At 43.9% G+C, this 21,763-nt stretch overlaps 1 long non-coding RNA gene across 1 annotated transcript in view; it reads right to left on the bottom strand.

Annotated features, from left to right (window-relative positions):
- LOC140896978 (uncharacterized) overlaps positions 1-6,689 on the bottom strand; it is a 58,356-nt gene extending 51,667 nt beyond the window's left edge. Inside the window, exon 1 of the long non-coding RNA XR_012154655.1 lies at positions 6,542-6,689. This is a non-coding gene — a long non-coding RNA (uncharacterized lncRNA). The remainder of the gene's footprint in view (positions 1-6,541) is intronic.
- Positions 6,690-21,763: the final 15,074 nt, after the last annotated feature.

Below are 21,763 nucleotides of genomic sequence, written 5' to 3'. Positions count from 1 at the left end.
GGATGTATTGCTTTACTAAAAATGAACATTAGCTATCTTCCCCTTTTACTTCTGTGAAACCCTGGGACCTTATTCTGATCTCACTTCTTATATGCTGGTTTTATAACACTAGCATTAACTCCATACACTTTAGAAGAGTTAGTTTCTGATTTTCAGGAGTGTAAATGAAATCAGAATTATGCCTTTATAAGCTTATAGGTCAGAGACTAAGTGGATAGTGGAGCCCTATTCTGTAAATAAACTTTATGCAAAACTGCTCTTAATTTCAATGGGATTTCCATGTATGGAACAGGGACATGAGAAGGCCAAATAGTGTATTAAGATGGGAAGGTTTATACTAAAGACTAGCAAATATGGGTATGAAATCCCTGTTTTGGGAAGTTAAGTAGCATGAAAGGTATGAACACTGGGGGACTGGCTGGCCATGTAAGTTGCATATTGTAATTGCATATTTTTGTTGAATATGCAATATATAGTACCTGAAATACTATTTGTTTGTTGAATGTTGATAAGAATGATACAACTGACTTATTTGTATATTTTTTAAAAAAAATTCTGTTCCTTTATATTCTTAACTTATTTTGTTTTAATAAAAATTAAACTTGAAGGTCACAATGACACTAAGAATGTGGTAGTTATTAGGGTTTGGTTTTTAAAAATGCAATTGCACCATAGGGTGAATGTGGGAGGATCAGGTAATCCGGGGTGCTCACCAGATACAGTACAACCCTGCCATTCTGCAGTGATGCCTTTCCCTGAATTATACAATAGGAATAATAGTATAGTATAGTAATCCCATAGTATTCTTGTCAGCAAGTTAAGGAAGTATGGGCTGGATGAATGCACTATAAGGTGGGTAGAAAGCTGGCTAAATTGTCGGGCTCAACGGGTAGTGATCAATGGCTCCATGTCTAGTTGGCAGCCGGTATCAAGTGGAGTGCCCCAAGGGTCAGTCCTGGGGCCGGTTTTATTCAATATCTTCATAAATGATCTGGAGGATGGTGTGGATTGCACTCTCAGCAAATTTGCGGATGATACTAAACTGGGAGGAGTGGTAGATACGCTGGAGGGGAGGGATAGGATACAGAAGGACCTAGACCAATTGGAAGATTGGGCCAAAAGGAATCTGATGAGGTTCAATAAGGATAAGTGCAGGGTCCTGCACTTAGGACGGAAGAACCCAATGCACAGCTACAGACTAGGGACCGAATGGCTAGGCAGCAGTTCTGCAGAAAAGGACCTAGGGGTGACAGTGGACGAGAAGCTGGATATGAGTCAGCAGTGTGCCCTTGTTGCCAAGAAGGCCAATGGCATTTTGGGATGTATAAGTAGGGGCATAGTGAGCAGATCGAGGGACGTGATCGTTCCCCTCTATTCGACTTTGGTGAGGCCTCATCTGGAGTACTGTGTCCAGTTTTGGGCCCCACACTTCAAGAAGGATGTGGATACATTGGAGAGAGTCCAGCGAAGGGCAACAAAAATGATTAGGGGACTGGAACACATGAGTTATGAGGAGAGGCTGAGGGAGCTGGGATTGTTTAGCCTGCAGAAGAGAAGAATGAGGGGGGATTTGATAGCTGCTTTCAACTACCTGAAAGGGGGTTCCAAAGAGGATGGCTCTAGACTGTTCTCAATGGTAGCAGATGACAGAACGAGGAGTAATGGTCTCAAGTTGCAGTGGGGGAGGTTTAGATTGGATATTAGGAAAAACTTTTTCACTAAGAGGGTGGTGAAACACTGGAATGCGTTACCTAGGGAGGTGGTAGAATCTCCTTCCTTAGAGGTTTTTAAGGTCAGGCTTGACAAAGCCCTGGCTGGGATGATTTAACTGGGAATTGGTCCTGCTTTGAGCAGGGGGTTGGACTAGATGACCTTCTGGGGTCCCTTCCAACCCTGATATTCTATGATTCTATGATTCTATGAATACAACTGATCAGCTGCAAATTTCTTTTGCTAGTAAATATAAAACAGGAAAATTTTCTATTCACGTGTCAAGAAAAATATTATGATTGCATTAATTTTTAGATTAAACATAAAATGTGTTGTCCAGAGGAGTACATTTCTAGTCTCTAGAGTTAAACCAGTTACATCAGCAGTGAATTTGGGAACAGAATCCCATATTAAAAATAGTCATAAATATCACTGAAGTGATATAAAATAAAACTGAATTTACCTCTTAAAACAGAGTCTTTAAATGACTGACAGGTTATAATGTATGCTCAGGACTCAGATCATATAAGATTTCTTCTGTGCATATAAACCAAGTAAGAGGAATGGAGACTTTCTACTCAATCTTAATACCCACTCAAGGTTTTAAAAGAACACCTTTAGGAAAGAAGCTATTATAGTGTGGGAAAGTTATGGCAAAACATGTATAAGGACAGGAATTGACAACAGTATCCTTGCACTGCAGTAACAGCTCCAACAGATCAAATAATTTATCACAGAGAGGCACTTTTCCTTAAGAATGAATTTTTTGTCCACGGTCTATGCACTGCCAGCCTCTTGCTACTACTTCTTATTGTAGCAGTGAAAGCTGAATCAGACAAATACAGGGTCGGAGGAAAGCTGTTTGAATATCAGAACTACCATATATTCCCATTGAACACCACCAGTCTGCTGGTGAAAACTATAGTGATAGCTGTTTAGTTTACACAGATGGGTGAAACTGAATGTTTTGCATAGAAGAGAAGGTCCACATGGTAGTGATCATGTACTTCAGGAATTAGTCAGGAACGTAATGGAAACTGATTAGATATAGGGAGCTATATTTTTGTCTGATTTACACTGGTGTAACTGCATTGTTGTCAGTGAACTTGCAGTGCTGTCACACAAAGGAGAATTTGACACTAGACATTGCTCTTGAAGAGAATATAAAGAAAGCCAATTAGTGCTAATTCGAGGTTACACCTGTGGAGGCAATGATTAATAAACAATTATAGTACGGATTAGCAAGAGTTGACAGTATGGTTGGCACTATACTCAAAACAAATATCAAGGCTTGAAGGGTTTCAATTCAGGAAAACACCTGAGGAACATGTGTTGAACTTTAAGCATGTGCTGAACTTCCATCTGCTTCAGTGGGATTTAAGCATGTGCTTAACTTTAACCACTTGCTTAAGTGCTGTCTGGAACAGAGATGCTTTCTTGATTCAAGGCCCAAAAGAGAGACAAGTACAATAGCTTAGATTGGGACAATATCCTTACAAAGAATAGTCAGACCGAATCCTACGAAGTTATGGCAAGCTCCTGAATATATAGGGAGAAAAATAAGATACACATATTTACATGACATACAGAGTAAACCAGATGGCTGGTTTGCATATCAATGACACAAATAGAAAAGTTGGCCAGAGCCAGTCAGCCACTTGCAGTTTTGTTCTGAAGAGAATGAAACAGGTTTTTTTAAAGAAAAGAATAGAAATATTACAGGGGAAAAAATTGTATTTCAGGGAGTGATACTTCAAGGATAGGCAAGCACTAGTTAAAATGTTCATTTTTCTTTAAATAGGCACTGATGGAACTTGGTCATTTTACAGGTGTCAGATGTCCAGATCACAGTTCATATTGAATGTCAGAAGAAAATCTGCCTATTTTGCAAAAAAAATTAGTTTAAGAATTTCCGTCATGAATTATGGCACTTCATGTTGAACTCTTGATCATTTTGGCTTGTCTAAAATGGATGTTTGAATGCTACCAATGTCTGGGAAATCTGTGTAGTCTGGTCAGTGCTACCACCAGTGGAGAAAATCCCTGGAATGTCTTCAGAATCTTCCTCTAGATGGTATGTTCTCTGTGCTATTCTTGGATCGTGTTCCTTAACTTTGGAGGCAGTAGCCTGACATGCTGTGGCATTATTGTAGCTCAGGATTCTGTGCTAATAACTTAATTAGATGAAATGATCAGAAAATGTATACATGTTGGCAGTGCTTTAGTTTCAGTTCCAGTTCAATTTCCTTCTTCATTTTCAACACCACCGTGTAATCTAAAGTAATGCTGGGCATGAGCGCTTCTTTTCTCTAGACTTTTATGATAACAGTTTCTTGCCATTCCATCTGATAACCTACTAAAGCAAAACTTTAACTGCTCATAGGTTTTATTTGTTAAGAGACTTTGCAGAAACAACAAATGCGTGGGCTTTCAAATGGGTAATGGAAAAATCCAGTGCCTACCTATTTCATCTGATCCAGCTGCAGGGAAACCCCCTATTTGCATCTTAATGAAGCTGGAAGAGAAGATATCCTACCATCAGATCAGATCAAAGCCTCCAACACAGCTGTGTTCCAGCTGATGATAGTGCTAGAGATTCCTTGGAATAAATTAGTTATCTGGGTATAGGGAGTTTGTTAGATTAAAAAAGGGTTCATGTAATATTTGTTGTTAAATGATCAGTTTTAAGCGTAATTTTAGATTATTTGCTTGGCAACATTCCAGTGAGAGTGGATAACAAATGCTTTCAGAGGAACAGTTGTGCTATTGGAGTTTTATATTACAGCATCCAATTGCATTGCTGTACCACAGCTGGCTTTAAGACGAAACAGAAACAAGATGATTTTAAGCGAGCGAGATAAGGAAATGTACTTTTAAACTGATGATTAGCCATAGCTATTTTTTCTTTCTTTTGTAAATTTTCTGATTTCAATAATCCTTGATATTTAATGATGTTTTGTGTCAAACGTGATCTCACGTCAAAACTGATACACGAATACTGATTACTGAAACAATGGTCCATTAGACACAATCATTGTTCTAACTTTTCTAACAGTGTGTTCACTTACTGTAAGACATCGCCTATACAGCCTCCTCTCGGAGTTCCCTTAGTTAGTAAACTGGACACCTTCCTACACTGTGTTTGTCAGAAAGTAATTTCATGTACCAGTCCCATTTACTATTAATAAAAAAATTAATTTACCATTCGCCACTGATCTGATTATTAGTCCCGTCATTATGAACAAGTAACCTCAACTCACATAAGAAATGACTGTACAAATTGTTTTTCATTGCAGACTAGTATTGCAAATAATGCATTCTAGCATTCAGAGGTCCAGACATCTCATTTACACCAGTAAAAAGTGCAGTAACTTTACTGAAGAAAGTGGAGTTACACTGGGATAAAAGTCTTCTACCCCAGATCAGAATCAGGCCCTTTGAATGTACTGCAACATTAGAAGATGTAGCAAGGCCAGAGACCCAAAACCTCATTCTGAGAAGTTTCCACCCATCTTTTTCGCTGCTGCTGCCTCACCATCTGGCTCACAGGAAGATTTGCATTGAGACAGTACATTGTTACTAACGTGGTTTTACCATGCCGAAAGTGTTTCAGTTTTTTGCAGCTGTTTGTGGCATTTTTTAACTTGTGCCAGTGAAATCCCCCAAGTGGAATATGTAGATAGCTTCTGATGTATATCATCAGTAGCCACCAGTACGTTTTGTGGTTTCCTCTTTGCCTTTTATATTTAAACACACGCACATTCTTTAGCTTACATTCCCTGTTTAAATATCCACTCATCCTGGACAACAACACTATCAGTAAAGAAATGGGTTTGCAGGGCAGAGGGAAGGGACTGTAACCTTCAGACTATTGGCACTGGAATGTACAGTGTTTCACCTGTGTGTGGGGTAGGAATCCATTCCACTGACCACAAGCTGTTATTCTCTCCTGGTAAGTAGCCTGTGAGAAAAGACTTGGGGGATTCAGTACAGTTTTTAGTGGTCAGTTGTTCACATTCCAGAGGCACAGCTGCAGTTTGTGGTGGTGTTTTCGGTAGTGTTCGGGCTTGCGTACACAGTGCTTCAGTCTGCAACAGAGTGGTGTAAAATTTAGTCCACATTAACATGTAGTGCACTAACTGGTCCATTTGAACCCTGCTGACATGCATTAAAAGTTCCCTAGTGCACATTAACTACGGTTTGAAATGGGATTACATTAACACACATTAGAGAACTTTTAGTGCATGTCATGCAGTTAGTGTATGGCATGTGAGTGTGGACTACAATTTACATCCCTACAGGTGGGGGATAAAGCACCATGGAAACAAGTTCTCAGAGAACCGAAAAATTGCAGCACACTCCTCTCTGCCACCTTTTGCCAACATAAAATTCATTTTTAAGATGAATTTTACTGAGCTCTGTCTCAATTCAGGTCAAATCACAAATACAGTATTTTGGGTTTGATGAGGATGCTGGAGTTCCGTCTGGGTTAACACATGGGATTGTACTGGACAGTTCTTGCCGGAGTCTTAATGCAGCTACCACATCTGTCATATAATTATCATATAAAATTTAATGAATCTGCAAATGTAACTATACACTAAAATCCACATGAGGGCACTATGCACAGTGCAAATCTGTGACGCTTTATCCTGTCAAGTCAGTGCCTGCTCTGATGTACACGTCCTATTTTGTAAACAAATGTGATTACAAATATGTCCCTGCAAGTGACAGCAAATCTCACATTCTCTCCTTTTTTTCCCTCAACCTTACAACAGAACACTACTACAACAAACAGTAACCATTGACAAAATCCATATTCTGCACCTACATTTACTGAGGTGGATGTTTCTTATCTTCCTCTTCAGACAGGAAGGAGATCTGTTTTCTTTTATATCAAATCCTGTGTATTACTTTCTTTAGCTGTAGTTATTTCTGTCTAGATGTGGCTCCATGGGGCAAACCCCACTTGTGACTAGAGCCCGTGAGCTGCAGCGTTTGGGGAGAGGGTGCACTAATGCGTCACATCCTGGGAGGGAAGATTAGTTCTTCATGGTCCCTGTGAAGATCCCCTGCCACAATCTGCTTACTTAACCTTTGTGCCAGGGCTTGGCCTCTGAAGAATAAATGAAATCTTTGCTTTGTACTGAAGCTAGTTACCTGGAATCCTGTGATCTGTATTAGTAACCTTAGCACAGGAAAATTATATTGCCCTTGAGAATGTGCAGTGTAGGGCAACAAAGGTCTCAAGAGGCTAAGTTAGGAGGAACTGAGGCTTTAATGTGATGCAACAGAGATCTTTAAAATTATAGATACAAAATTATATTGTTTACATAGATTAAGACAGTCCAAAACTAGGGACCAATCAAAAAATCAGGAATGTTTATTGCAGTGCTTTGCTCGAGTATCATTTGGTGTGTCCACTGCTGTTTACCAATTTGAGAGCAAGCAAAAAAAAACCCCAAAAAACAAAAACAAAACAGATCGCCAAGTGTATCTGCCTGCACTGTGGTTGCTGCTGGCTCTATCGTCTTGTTGAACATAAAACTATTTTCAAAAACGCATAATCTGCTAAGCCTCATACATTCACTGCTTCTAGACAAGGTATCTGAAAAAATGTCTCCACTTTTTCTTGTGTGTGAAATTAGCCCTGAAGCATTTAAAGTGCTCCTTAATTTACGTACTTATCAGTAGGAGCGTGATTTAGCATCAACATTGGGGAAGACTTGAACTGCCAGAACATTTTGTTTGAGTGACTGTCCGCACAGATTCCACCATTGGTGCGTATATGGCCCATACGTGCCAGAGCAGATTCTTTTGAAATAGCAGCATGCACTGGGACCACACCTGTGCCTTGGGAGCCCTCGTAATGAGGGTGTCAGAGGTGAGGTGGCCTCAACTGCATTTCAGTTCCTTTTTACCACCTGTGGCTGAGACACAGAACCTGGCAGCTCCATCACTTAGATCTGTAGACCTGTTGTTATTCTAGTCATTATAGTTCTTAGATCATTAAGAAAAAAGGATGGATTGAAAAACTAAGACTTCTCTATTGTCATTTTAATAAGATTAATGGTTCTTGCCTCCACAACCCCATGTACAAGGCCCAAGATAATCTCCTTCCTCCTCCTATACACAGCCTAAAATGGCCAAAAGCAAGTCTCCAGAATTTAAGATCTGCTCATTGTGTGATACCACAATGCCCATCAATGACGGCCACCTGAGATGCCTTCTCTGCCTAGGAGATGGCCACGTGCAGGACATTTTCCAAGCACACTTTGAGAGACAGAAGGGTGACTGAAGCTTCATCTTCCGGAGAGGTCTGTACAAGCTTCAACTGACCCTGTGAAACAACTGGAGAGATCACCACCTTCAGGTCACTTACACTCCTCCAGTGCCCTGGTGAGCCACGACACCATCCCAACCTCAAGGGACTACCAGAAACCTTGCTGTTCTGCTCTGCTCAGCAGAAGGTCCCAAGAAACCCTTCCCTTAGGTGCCTTCTCAGAGCCACAAAGCTGGCCTTGCTGAACTCCATGGTGAAACCCACACAGATCGCTTCTCACCGTAAGCACTACACTAATTCCAGTACTGCTTAGGGGACTGACGCACGTACGCCAGCCACAGATGACTTCAGGATGATGACTGCAGTGCTGAGGAAACCCAAACCAGGCTCATTGGCAGTGACCTCAGTGATGCCAGTTGCTCATTTGGCACTGACCAACTCTTCAGTACCAAAAGCTTTACTCACACCACCGCACTTCTTAGTGGCTGCAGACTTCGTGATGGGGCCAGTATCAGAGTCTCTAATCGTGGACAGACTGAGGGAGGCAATAAATATAATGGGTCCCTCTTTCAATGTGATGGTGGTGGGCATAGACTTGACAGGGGATGCCCTGTCTATGGAAGATGACTTCACCTTTTTGGCCTCCTTTGGGGAACACCGCAGATCATCTTCCCTGGAATAAGATTTATGTCTACCATGAATAACTCCCTGGACACAGACAATAGAAGATGGAATCCCTGAGACACACCCATGAGTCCACAGGTTCCAGAAGGGAACTGTCAAGCTAGTGTGCCCTCCTTTCCCACAGTATTCCTACTTGTCTTGGTCCCATGTCACCTTGAGGTATCAGTCCCTATGTCAAGAAACCAGCTTCTTCTGCTGTCTCCAGACCAAGGCAGCCTTCTCCAAAACAGGTACTACAGCCGGCTCTAGTATCAACCCTAATGTGTCAACAACATATGGAGGAAGAATAAGAGCCTAGCAGAGATAATCTCTCCTCTGACTACTGGCCATCTCGTCCTCATCACCAAAGGAGACAACTAACTTTTCTTCCACTGCCTTCTCGGATGAATTAAGGCATTTTAAGATCTCTTGAGGAGACTTTGGGTACGCCTCTCAAGATAATTCAAGAAAAAAAACAAACAACTGGATATCCTCCAACTCTCATTATCTGGTAGGACAGCCTTTCCTATTGACAAAGGGCTTTTGGAACCCGCAAAACTCATATGGCACACCCCGTATCCATCTCTAGGACCTTCACATATGCAGACAGGAGATATCAGGTGCTGGCTAAGGATTACATGAACTTCTTCTAGCATTCCACCCAGGGATCCCAGGCAACAGGAAAGATCCACTTCCAGGTAAAAAGACCCAAAGGCTAGATCTTTTTGGCATACAGGGTCAACAAGGACAAATCAACAATGACGCCAAAAGCAAAGCATCAAATCCACATTGACACCAAACACACAGCATCAAATTGTTGGGAGCATACCTGTCTCAGAGGGGCCACATTATGATAGACATCACATGACAGTTTCAAGGGCAGCCTATCACACAGGTGAGAACCTGTTTGAAGGTTCCAGGTCAAGTGCTGGCACATATATACACATCACACAGCTTGCCAAACTTTACCTTTCACTGCTGCAAAGTTTATCTGAGACAAAGATCAGTTATCTGAAATCAGTTTATCTGAGACAACATGGACAAGAGGGTCTCCCTTGTAATCAGATGCAACAAGTTCTGTTCTCCATGTTTCTTCCATCGAAAACTAGTTATGTATGCCTCCACCCCATGGTAAGTAACCCACGTGGGTCACCTAAAAATTTGAGATAAGTGGTCAGCCCCCAAGGCCTCCCTTCATTTCCATGTCTTTGAACTTAGAACATTTTTGCTGGCATCCAAGGCATCCCTACCCCTCTTTTGAGGCATTATCAGGCAGGAACTTCAGACAACACCATGGCAATACATTACATTGACAGGCAAGGAGGAGCACAATTGTTCTCTTTGTGCCAGGAGGCCATGTGTGAGGAACTGGAACACGTCACTCTGACAACTCTCCATCTCTCTGGCCTTCAGCCCACTATAGTGCATGAGCTCAGCAGGGATCTCCCAGAGTCACGAGTGGTCCCTCAAGTCCTCATCATCATCCTCCTCTGATGGGGATATCCAACAATAGATCTGTTCATGATGCGCCACAACAACAAGTGTCAGAGATTCTGCTCCCAAGGAGGCAAGAACAGATGCCTCATGCATGCCTTTCTCATTCCTCAGAGTCCAGGTCCGAGGTAGGCCTTCCCATCAACACTTGTACTCCCTGGGGTATTGAGAAAGCTAAGGCAAGATGCAGGGACTATCATCCTAATAGCCCCAGCTTGGGCCAGGCAGTTCTGGTACTCTGATCTACTGAGATTGTCCATTCAAAAGTTCATCCTTCTGTCTCAAGCAATGGTCAGGTCCTTCATCCAGCCCCAGAGTTCCTATACCTGACAGCTTGGATATTGGCTGGCTGACAGCTACCGCAAAAGACTGCTCTGTGGTGGTCCTGAACATCCTGTGTCACAACAGAAAGCCCTCAATGAGATGAACTTGCCAAGCCAACTAGAAAGAATTCTCTATTTGGTCCAAATGACAACACTGTGCTTCGCTGCAAGGGACAATCCCCAATATTTTGGGCTCTTACTCAGTCAGGATGGTCTCAGCTCAATTAAGGTTAACGTGGCTGCAATCTCATTAAGCCATACCCTGGTGCAGGGCCACATGGTATCCTCTCATTCTATCAGGAGGAAATTTCTCCAAGGTCTTACCCATGCCTTTCTACCAATCATAGAACCCCATCTTCCATGGAATTTCAACCAAGTGCCAATTGATGTGACAGGATCTCCCTTTGAGCCCACGGCTATTTGGTCCCTCCACCATCTGTCCATGAAGATGGCCTTCCTGGTGACTATTACCTAATTCAAGAGAACAGGGGAGATTCAGGCGCTCCTGACAGCCCCTCCCCACCACAGCATCTTTCACAAGACAGGCCTCACCCAAAATACCTGTTCATGATTGCTTCATGTGAAATTCTGACAATCTATTCATCTACAGGTCTTTTTCCCAAAATGTTATTCTTTCCTGGCTGAGGCAAAACTCCACACGAGGGATATCATGAGAGCATTGTCTTTCTGCTGGGACAGGAGCAGATCAATCTCAGCATCACCAAGACTGTTTGTTCATTTGCTGTATGAATGAGAGGGCAACAAATATCCTTTCAGAGACTGCCTAAGTATATTTTGGACTGCATATTTACCCGCTATGTGCTACCTCAGAAAGCCTCCTGGGTGCATCAGATCTCACTCAACTAGAGCCCAAGCAGTTTTCACCACCTCTTTGAATATGTCCCATTGACTGAGATTTGTAGGGTAGTGACTTGAAGGTCAGTCCACACTTTTTCTATTCATTACACCTTGGTGCAAGCCTCTAGATCAGCTGCAGGCTTTGGTAGGGAGGTCCTTTGACTGATATGTAAACAGAACTCCTCTAACCCACCTCCATGAACAGAATACTGCTTGCTAGTCACCACGAGTGAAATCGATGTGGACAATCACTCAAAGAAGAATGAACAGTTGCTTACCCTGCTGTAGTTGTGGTTCTTAGAGATGTATTGTGCATTCCGATTCCACAATGTCCCTGCTTACTGGGAGTCCTGACAACTGGGATTCTTTATTGGCAAAAGAACTGAGAAGTCATTGAGACTGCTCCATCCCTTATATCCTTGGTTATAGTGGCGGCAAGGACTCCCAGGGTGCAATGGAAATGGCTATTTCAACAGAATCTGATCCTGGGCATGCACAGCATGTGTGCACCACGGGTGGAATCTGTGTGGACAACACAGTTCCAAGAATCACAGTCATTGAAAGGTAAGTAACCATTTGATATTAATTTTCACTTGTGATCTTTCACAACCTTTTCTTCTCACCAAGGAGATAAAAAACTGAATTCTCTCTCTCTCCCACACATGCAGCCACCACTCAGAATACAGGATTTGCAGTTTCTTCCAACTAGACATGCCAAACCCACATTCTTTCTATCCCACTTTCAGTTGAACCTTGGAATCCTAAATGTCATTGTTTACACCCATTCTGCCACCTTTAAATCTATACTACACCAGGGCTATTGTTTATATAGCCCTCTGCATGGATGGGGTACTTTACAGAATGCAAACACAGGGCCCCTGCTCTATAGCACTTTCAACATAAAGGTGGCAGCGGGGGGGAGGAGGGGTAAGGGAGGGAGAAATGGAGCAGCATTGACATCACACTCCCAGTCAGTACCAGCCCAAGCTGGGGAAGCTAATGATCCAACCAGCGGACTAAATTTGATGATGAAAACTGGTCACGTGCCACCCGAGGCACACTGCACATATGCACATATGAAGAACATAAATGCCAGGTCCTGCTTAGACTTATATACCCCATGTGTTCCCCATTGACATCAGTGGTCTACCAGCTCTAGGCCCTATGGAATAAAGTTACATTAAAATGCGTAGCCCTAATGACGACAGGCCCTGCATGTGTAATTACAGATAGCACCATCACAGCTGCAACATATGTTCACCTGTACACCTTGGGCTTTGTTCCTCTTCCCTCCCCTCCAAAAAAAGAAAGGTGGGGGGAATCTGTTCCTATGCTTCTTACTCTGTCTATAAAGTAGAGATATTAATGTCCATACAGTGCTTTGAGATCCTCAGATGGAAGGCATTACAGATGTGCAAAGTACATTGGCACATCTGCTGTAGCACACAAATGATTTTTATTCCAATTGCAGACATACCCAGTTTATGAAAGAGTTTTGCGTAACTTTGTTGACTGGGGTATTGTATAAACATTTTGGCTGCAAATGGAGCAAAACATTCAAACTGGAAATGTTATTCTGTTCATGAGACGTTCTTCAGAAGCTGACCGTATCAGTGAAAGTAAACACAGTTAGCAAAGCACAAAAAAGCTACCTCATCCTGTGCAATATTATGAAGCTTATGGGATTATGCAAAAGAGGATTTACCAACTTGGGTTGATCAAAATATATAGGCAAAGAAAAGCAGTCATTATCCTTGGAGGTCTGATGTGAAACACGTACAAATCAGATTTTTTTTTATTTGTACCAGATGTGCATATTTAGATGTGAATTTCTGGAAAATAGTCAGAAAAGAGGAATGATGGAATTATCCATAATTGATAACATGCTTGTGGAAACATGCTACATACTTCAAAAAGAATTCAGGTGCTAACTCTGGGCATGCCTCTTTGCCCCCAAGATGCTGACAAAGTGAAAGGAATTCAGAGGAGAAAACAAAAAAATCTTTAAGGAAATGGATCATTTATGAGGAATGATTAAAAGAAACCATCTTCTGTTCTCAATTATATTAGTACAGCTCCATTAAATTCAATGAAAATGTATACAACTGGGCGTAGAGCTTGGCTAAATACAGTGACTACAATACAAGGGTAATGAGAACTGTTCACAAAACATTTGGAGGGTGTATTCACCCAGGAGGGACAGGGACTGGTAAAGAGATTCAGGGAGGTACAGCATCACTAAAAGGAATGGGATTTAAACTGAACAGAGGAAGATTTAGACTGAAATCATGGAACACTTCCTCCCACAGTGAAGTCTATTAGCTACATTATTTGAGTGATTTAAAACTAGGCTGCACTAAATACGAACCCTAACTGGCTTTTGGCAACAAAACAGCGATAGTATACATACTGCAATGTGCCTTTTTTCGAAAAAAACAAACAAACAAACCCGCCTAGTTTTGGCAACAAAAAACTTCCATCCCTGAGAGATACTTTTGTCTTTCCCCCTCCCTTTATTGTCGACAAACCGCCAGTGTAGACACCACAAGGTTTTTTTCCCCAATTTTATTGGCCTCCAGCAAGTATCCCACAATTCCCATGCTGCCGCTCTGGTCAGCGGTTTGAACTCCGCTCCCCTGCAGCCAACCCACCCCTCCCCCTTGCAAGCTCTGGGAATTTTAAATCTCATTTCCTGCTTGCTGGCTTCCCAGGTGAGCATGGCTGGCTATCATACCGAATGCGCTCCCGCTTGGACCGCCGCTGAGTTGTTGGATCTGATCAGTATATGGGGAGAGGAGCCCGTTCAGTCTCAGCTGCAAATTACCCGTAGGAATCAGGACACATATGGGCAAATTTCTCAAGGCTTGTGTGAAAAGGGCTATGATCAGGACACGCAGCAGTGCAGAGCGAAGATGAAGGAGCTGAGGCAGGCGTACCATAAGGTGCAGGAGGCGAACCATCACTCTGGTGGTGTACCTAAGACATACCGCTTCTATAAGGAGCTGAATGCTGTCCTCAGTGGTGACCCCACCTCCATCGCTGGTTGCCCTGTGGAAACTTCGCATGCAGCTGAAAGGGAGTAACCCGGAGGCTGAAATTGTGGATGAAGAAGTCGAGCTAGAAGTGGGGTCGCCCAGTGGGGCAGGCAGCCAGGAACTTTTCTCCACTCCAGAAGTGCTCAGTGGGGAGCAGGAAGCAGATGAGACTCTGAGTAAATTGCTTGGCTTGTGTAGTGAACCAAAAAGTGGGAGGCAGATAGTGTTTTCTGTGAGATGGACATTGCCCTGTGTAGCTAATCTACATGGCCAAGCAGGGTGTCAATGGACATCGAGACCTGCAGGGAATTCTCCAGAGAGAGGCTCTGGAAAGTTTCAAAGAGGTACTTGTTAATCCTCTGCCGCAGATTCCAAGGGATTGCAGCCTTGTTAGTTCCCCCATTGTAGGAAACTGTCCCATGCCATTTAGCAATCACTGGAACTGGGACCAAAGCGGCACATAGCTGAGCTGCATATAGACCAGGGTGAAAGCTGCAAGCATGCAGCAGCTGAGCCCTGGTTTCTCTGCTCACCCTCAGCAGCGAGATGTCAGCCAGCAGGTTGGCCGCCTGTGAAAAAGTATGGGATAATTTTAGAATGAGTTCCCTGAAAAGCTGCCCTGAAAGCCGTTGCCTTTTTGTCCGTACGCACAACCGCCTTCCCCGCACTCCCGACACTCACCATGATTGGGGTGCTCGCGGAGCTGTGTGCCTGCCTAGAGTCTCAGAGAGAAAGTGATTTCTACTAGCAAAATGTCCTTTTTACTAAAATGTTTCAATTGTTTGCTGGAATGTAACAATCCCTCTTCTGTTCAGTATGCACCTATCACCACGCACCCCCGCCGACTGGCTGCGGCAGATAAGAAAAAAACCTAGGCACAGCAAAGAGGAGATGTTCCACGAGGTGCTGCAGTACGATGAGAGACAGACCAGGGCATGCAAAGAGTGCTGGGAAGCCGAAAGGCAGGACAGAAAGGTGAGTGCTGCTTTTGCTAGGCAAGCGACAGAGCGGATGCTAAAAGTGATGGAGGATCAGACAGAGATGCTCAAGTCCCTGATCCAGCTGCAGACTGAGCAGATCCGTGGTCGAGCGCCACTGCAGCAGATGCACAATTCTTTGCCAACCCCCCCCGCCCATGCCCACACATTCCTTTTCACTCCACAGCACTCCTACATTTCCCCATCGCTCCACCCCCACTCGCAGCTGGCACAATGATAGCTGGAGCTACACACAGTTGTGAGGTTTTATCCTTTTTAACAATAAATAAAGGCTGAAGTATTTAATGGTACAGCGTTTTTATTCTGTGTTCTACAAAAGCATATAGCAAATCAATCCACTCTCAGGAACAGGCTTCTAAAGCATTGTGTTGCATGGATCTTGGGCCCCAAATTTGTACATGGACACAACAGGGAAGCAACTCCAAAGCAGACATGTGTTAGTGCCCCTCATTGTCAAAGTGGTTCCTCAAAGCCTCTCTGGTGGTAATAGCAGCCCTCTGGGCTCCTCTGACAGCCCCAGCATCTGGCTGTTCAAACTGTGCAGCCAAGCGTTCTGCCTCAGTACTCCACACCTGAGCAAACATTTCACCCTTAGATTCACACAGATTATGGAAAGTGCAGCACGTGGCTATGACCATGGGAATATTATCCTCGGTAAAGTCTAGCCTGCTATTTAAACACCTCCAGCGAGCTTTCAAACGGCCAAAGGCACATTCGACTACCATGCAGCACCTGCTCAGCCTGTTGTTAAAATGCTCCTTGCTGCTGTCCAGGTGCCCTGTGTAAGATTTCATGAGCCAGGGCTGTAAGGGGTAAGCCGGGTCTCCCAGGATTACTACGGGTATTTCCACATCCCCCACTGTGAACTCGTGGTCTGGAATGAAAGCCTCAGCCTGCAGCTTTCTGTACAGGCCACTGTTCCTGAAGATGCATGTGCACCTTTCCAGACCAGCCTGCACTGATGTCCGTGAAATGCCGCCGGTGATCCACAAGCGCCAGCAACACCATGGAGAAGTATCCCTTCCTATTGATGTATTAAGAGGCAAGGTGGTCTGGTGCTAAAATTGGAATGTGTGTGCCATCAATCGCCCCGCCACAGTTAAGGAAACCCATCTCTGCAAAGCCACCCACTATGTCATGCACATTTCCCAGAGTCACGGTCCTATGCAGCAGGATGTGATTTATTGCCCTGCACACTTGGAGTAATACAGCCCCAACAGTGGACTTTCCTACTCCAAATCGATTTGCAACTGACCGGTAGCAGTCTGGATTCGCCAGCTTCCACACAGCGATTGCAACACGCTTCTCTACCAAAAGGGCAGCTCTCATTCTGGTGTCCTTATGCTGCAGGTCGGGGAACAACTCAGCACAAAGCTCCATGAAGGTTGCTTTACACATCCTAAAGTTCTGTACCCACTGGTCGTCTTCCCACACCTGCATGACAATGCGATCTCATCAATCAGTGCTTGTTTCCCTAGCCGAAAAGCGACTGTCTACCGTATGCAGCTGCTCTGTGAATGCACAAAGCACTGATAAGTTGCTGCCGTCCATATGACACTTGGGGGCCTGTGATTCATCCTCGGCTAACTTTGCGAGTAACTCTGAGTAACTGTGCTGACATGCGCGATGTCCTCATGACAGCTAACAGCACATAGGAGAGAAGTGCAGGATCTACCTCTCTCACTGCAGATGCTGGTGTGCACTACAAAAGAATGACAGCTGGAAAAACGGCATGAAAGGAAGCCAGAGGCCTTTGGAGGAAAGGGACACAAAGCAGTGCATGATGGTACATTTTGCACATCCCAGGATACACCGTGCTCTGTTTCCGCATTCTCACAACACCTAGCAACGGATGGTGTTGCCAGGCACTGTGGGATACATACCCACTGTCCACTGCTCTCGCTGTCGACAAAGATGCCCCGAATGTGGACATGATCTGTTGACAGAGGGAGCAAATGTAGACATGCTTTGGCAACTTTGTTTTTGTCAATTTTTCCTTGGCGACATTAGTTTCATCGAAAAAACTTGCCAGCGTAGGTAAGTGTCAAGGTTCCTTCCCCACTCCGAACTCTAGGGTACAGATGTGGGGACCTGCATGAAAGACCCCCTAAACTTATTCTTACCAGCTTAGGTTAAAAAGTTCCCCCAGGTACAAACTTTGCCTTATCCTTGAACCCTATGCTGCCACCACCAAGCGTGTTAAACAAAGAACAGGGAAAGAGCCCACTTGGAGACGTCTTCCCCCCAAAATATCCCCCCAAGCCTTACACCCCCTTTCCTGCGGAAGGCTTGATAAAAATTCTCACCAATTTGCATAGGTGAAAACACAGACCCAAACCCTTGGATCTTAAGAACAATGAAAAAACAATCAGGATCTTAAAAGAAGAATTTTAATGAAAGAAAAGGTAAAAGAATCACCTCTGTAAAATCAGGATGGTAAATACCTTACAGGGTAATCAGATTCAAAACATAGAGAATCCCTCTAGGCAAAACCTTAAGTTACAAAAAGACACAAAAACAGGAATATACATTCCATTCAGCACAGCTTATTTACCAGCCATTTAAACAAAAGGAAATCTAACGCATTTCTAGCTAGATTATTTACTAATTTAAGAGAAGTTCTGAAGAGCATTCCTGACTTGGTCCCAGCAAAAGCATCACACAGCCAGACAGACCCTTTGTTCCCCCCCTTCCAGCTTTGAAAATATCTTGTCTCCTCATTGGTCATTTTGGTCAGGTGCCAGCGAGGTTATCTTAGCTTCTTAACCCTTTACAGGTGAAGGGTTTTGCCTCTGGCCAGGAAGGATTTTATAGTTCTGTATACAGAAAGGTGGTTACCCTTCCTTTATTTTTATGACACAAGCCCTAAGGCTTTGTCTACACTGCCAATTGAACCACAAAACTTTTGTCGTTCACACGTGCTTAAAAAAGGCCCTTCCCCAAAAGACAAAAGTTTTGCTGCGGCAAGTGGCAGTGTAAATGGCTCGTTGTTGGCAGGAGCGCTTTCCTGCTGACAACGCGAACCCCACTCAAAGGGGGTGGAAGCATTTTGTTGGCAAAAGTGCCGACAAACAGCGTTTACACTGCCTGACTTTTAGCAACACGGCCGTGTCACTAAAAGCCGTGTAGTGTAGACAAAGCATGAGAGGGGGAGAAGGATACACTCAAATACAATAGTCATGGTTCAGAAGTGTGAAAGATTCTACTAATCTCAGCTCTGTTCTGTTTGGAATGGGGAGCAACAGAGTTAACTGAATATGCCACCAAAAATGCTATTTTAGCTGTATCTCAAGACTCACATACTAACTGAACACACTTGAAAGACTCATCTTCTGGATCCTGCCCTTTCTACTTTTGAGGTCATATACAATAATCATGAGCACTTTTTCTCCTTGAGCCTTCCTAAGCTCATGGTGCACCCAGGACTAATCAAAGAAAGCTACACTAACACTAAAATAGCTGAATCATCAAGACGGGTGTCAATTACAGATAAAAGAACTATGGACAGCACTAGATTTACTGACAATTGATTTTAGATTAGATTTAGCCTCTAGGTTGCTAATTCAAATCTAGCACAGGATGGTAATGACCAAGACCTAAGACTGGTGTGACAGAATTTGTGAAGCGAGTTTGGTGATCTCAGTTTAGTTCCTAGTGGACAAGTGTCACATCCAAAAAACCATCACATTAATACCAAATGGCTCCTTTGTTTGCAATCTCAGAAGGGAGACCAGGTACTGAACTAATCTCTCTTCTCTAAAAGTGGCATCTCCAGGTGAGAGTTGAGGCACATTGGGAGAGTTGACTGGGGACATGCTTTATGAGTCCAGTTTATAAGGAGAAGAATTTAATCTGCAGGACTGTAAATCTGCTGCCTTTTAAGAGCACTAAATATAATTAAAATAATGGCTAGACCCCAACCCAAGGCTGTATATGACCGTTGGTATTACATAGGCAGGATTTCTAAAGGTGCTCAATGTTGGCTTAATTCTGCTTCCATAGGAATTTTACTATCACCACTGATTTCAAATGGCGCAGAGTTAGACCAATGCTTGTGCTTTTGAAAATCTTATTTCACACACATTCAAAATTTCTGTGCTAAATTACAAGCTGCTGTTCATCTGACTCTATTACTTAATACTTGAGGATCCCTCTGGGTAATATTCCATGTTACTGGCTTTGGAAATCAATATATAGCTTGTGCCAAAAATGCAACAAGACACAGTTCACCATTAGCGCAACAAAGAAATACTTTGAAATCGAGTGAAATTATTATTTTGACTTCTCAAGATCAGGTTTCAGCATAGTGAGATTTTAAACAGTTGAAAAATTTGTACTTAAAATAGCAATTTAGAATGGAAATTTTCCAAGATGGACTATAGAAACAGCAGCTGTGTTGCAATAGTAAGTCGTCTGTTAAAAAACAAAAATATCGACTAAAGGACACACAGTACAGAGACTCAATCATTTCTTGATGCTTCCCCACATGTATTTCTAACACCCTTGAGGAAGATAGGAAGACTAGTGAGAACGATAAAGTCAACAGGAAATTATTCAGTGGAATTCTTCAAACCCCTTCATTTTATAGCTATAAATATCTTTTTCCTCTGACAAGCCAATTGTATCTTGGTTCCTTGTTATTTTGGACGGTTTACCCCTAAATTCTTGCCCGTGAGTAGTGCAACAAGAAACCCTGCTGGAACAGAGTACATTTAAACTACCCATGAACAGATTGGTCAGCCATTTCCAACAGTCCATAGCAATGACTGATGGGGTACCGTGAGTCAGCAGCACCCCAGCAAGTCATGCCTCTTTTCAGCCTGCGTCTGGGAGAGATGAGCCAGCTAAATATGATGGCCAAACAATTGGCATCTGGAGAGTAAGGTCTGGTCTAGATTAGAAAATTAAATCGGTTTAACTATGTCGCTTAGGGGTGTGAAAAACCCACATCCCTGAGCAGCATAGTTAAGCCAACCTAAGCCCCAATATAGACAGCACTGGGTTTTTGGAAGAATTCTTCTGTCGACGTAGCTACTGCCTCTCGGGGAGGTGGATTACATAAACTAATGGGAGAACCCCTCACATCGGTGTAGATAGCATCCACACTGAAGCGTGACATCAACGCAGCTGTGCTGTTGTGGCATTTCAAGGGTAGACAAGCCTTGAACTTTAAAAGTTATTTTGTTTAGACAGAAGAAAGACTATAAAGGAAAGTGAAGAAAGGAAAATGCCCCATCTCTTTAACACATCTACAGCTAGGGAACAGGCTTGTCTACACGTCAAACGCTGCAACGATGCAGCTCCACCACAGTAGCACTTCAGTGACGACACTACCTACGCCGATGGGAGGGGTTCGCCCCTTTAGGGGCATGCACAGGAATAAAAGTTTGACCCCTTTTTTGGTGGGGGGGCATGTTCTATGCTCCCACATGGCCCGGGGGCAAGAGGAGCTCACTCTCCGCCCCCAGGGCCCCACTGGGGACCATGTGCTCCCCTCTCCTGCCCACCACGGCTGCGGGGTACCCTGTGCCCGCCCACCCCCGGACCCTATGCTCCTCAGTCCACCAATCACTTCCTTGCCTTCCCCACCCCCAGGGGCCCTGCTCACTGCCACTCTACTATTGGTTAGGAGGATTGTCACTCTATATCATCTCAGCTGCTAATTGATGGAGGCAGAGAAGGGGTGGGGTGGTTCTAGAGAACTCTAGCTCCTGGAGGAGGGGATCTGGCTGCCCAACACTGCAGCTAAGAGCTCTGCCTGGACATGCATTGCGAGCAGCCTTCCGATATTAAACTTGGGTGGGGGGACAGATTCCACCCCCCCGCCCCAGGGCTGGAGGAGCTGTCAGCTCCCGCCTTGGCCCTGGGGCCAGAGGAGCTCACTTTCCCCCCCACAGCCCCAGAGGAGTTCTGTGCCCCTTCTAATTACTGTGGGGGGGTGGGGAGGGCTCTGTCCCTGCTTGCCCCACTTTGTGCACACTCCTGAGCTTAGGTAGTCCACCTTCCTGAGAGGCAGTAGCTAGGTCAATAGGAGAATTCTGTCTACACTGGCCGTTCTGTCAGTTTAACTGCGTCGTTCAGGGGGATGGATTTTTCACACCCCTGAGCAATGTAGTTACACCAACCTAATTTTCTACTGTAGACCAGGCCAAAGTAAGAGTTATGTCTCCCATTGGTTGTGTCTAAGGGCTAGTCTACATGGGGACATCTAGGAAAGCTGATCTGAATTAACTAAAGGTGTGACCATGTCTACACTACAAAAGTACTCCAATTTTACAGAAGTCGATTTTTGGGAACAGACTGTACAAAGTCGAGTGCATGCATCCACACTAAGCACATTAATTTGGCGGTGTGCATCCACAGTACCATGGCAAGTGTCGACATTCTGAGCGGTGCACT

This window comes from Lepidochelys kempii, chromosome 13 (genome assembly GCF_965140265.1).
Source record: "Lepidochelys kempii isolate rLepKem1 chromosome 13, rLepKem1.hap2, whole genome shotgun sequence".
NCBI lineage: Eukaryota > Metazoa > Chordata > Testudines > Cheloniidae > Lepidochelys > Lepidochelys kempii.
Note: the sequence above shows the minus strand (reverse complement) of the source record. Positions and strands in the feature narration are given on the sequence as shown.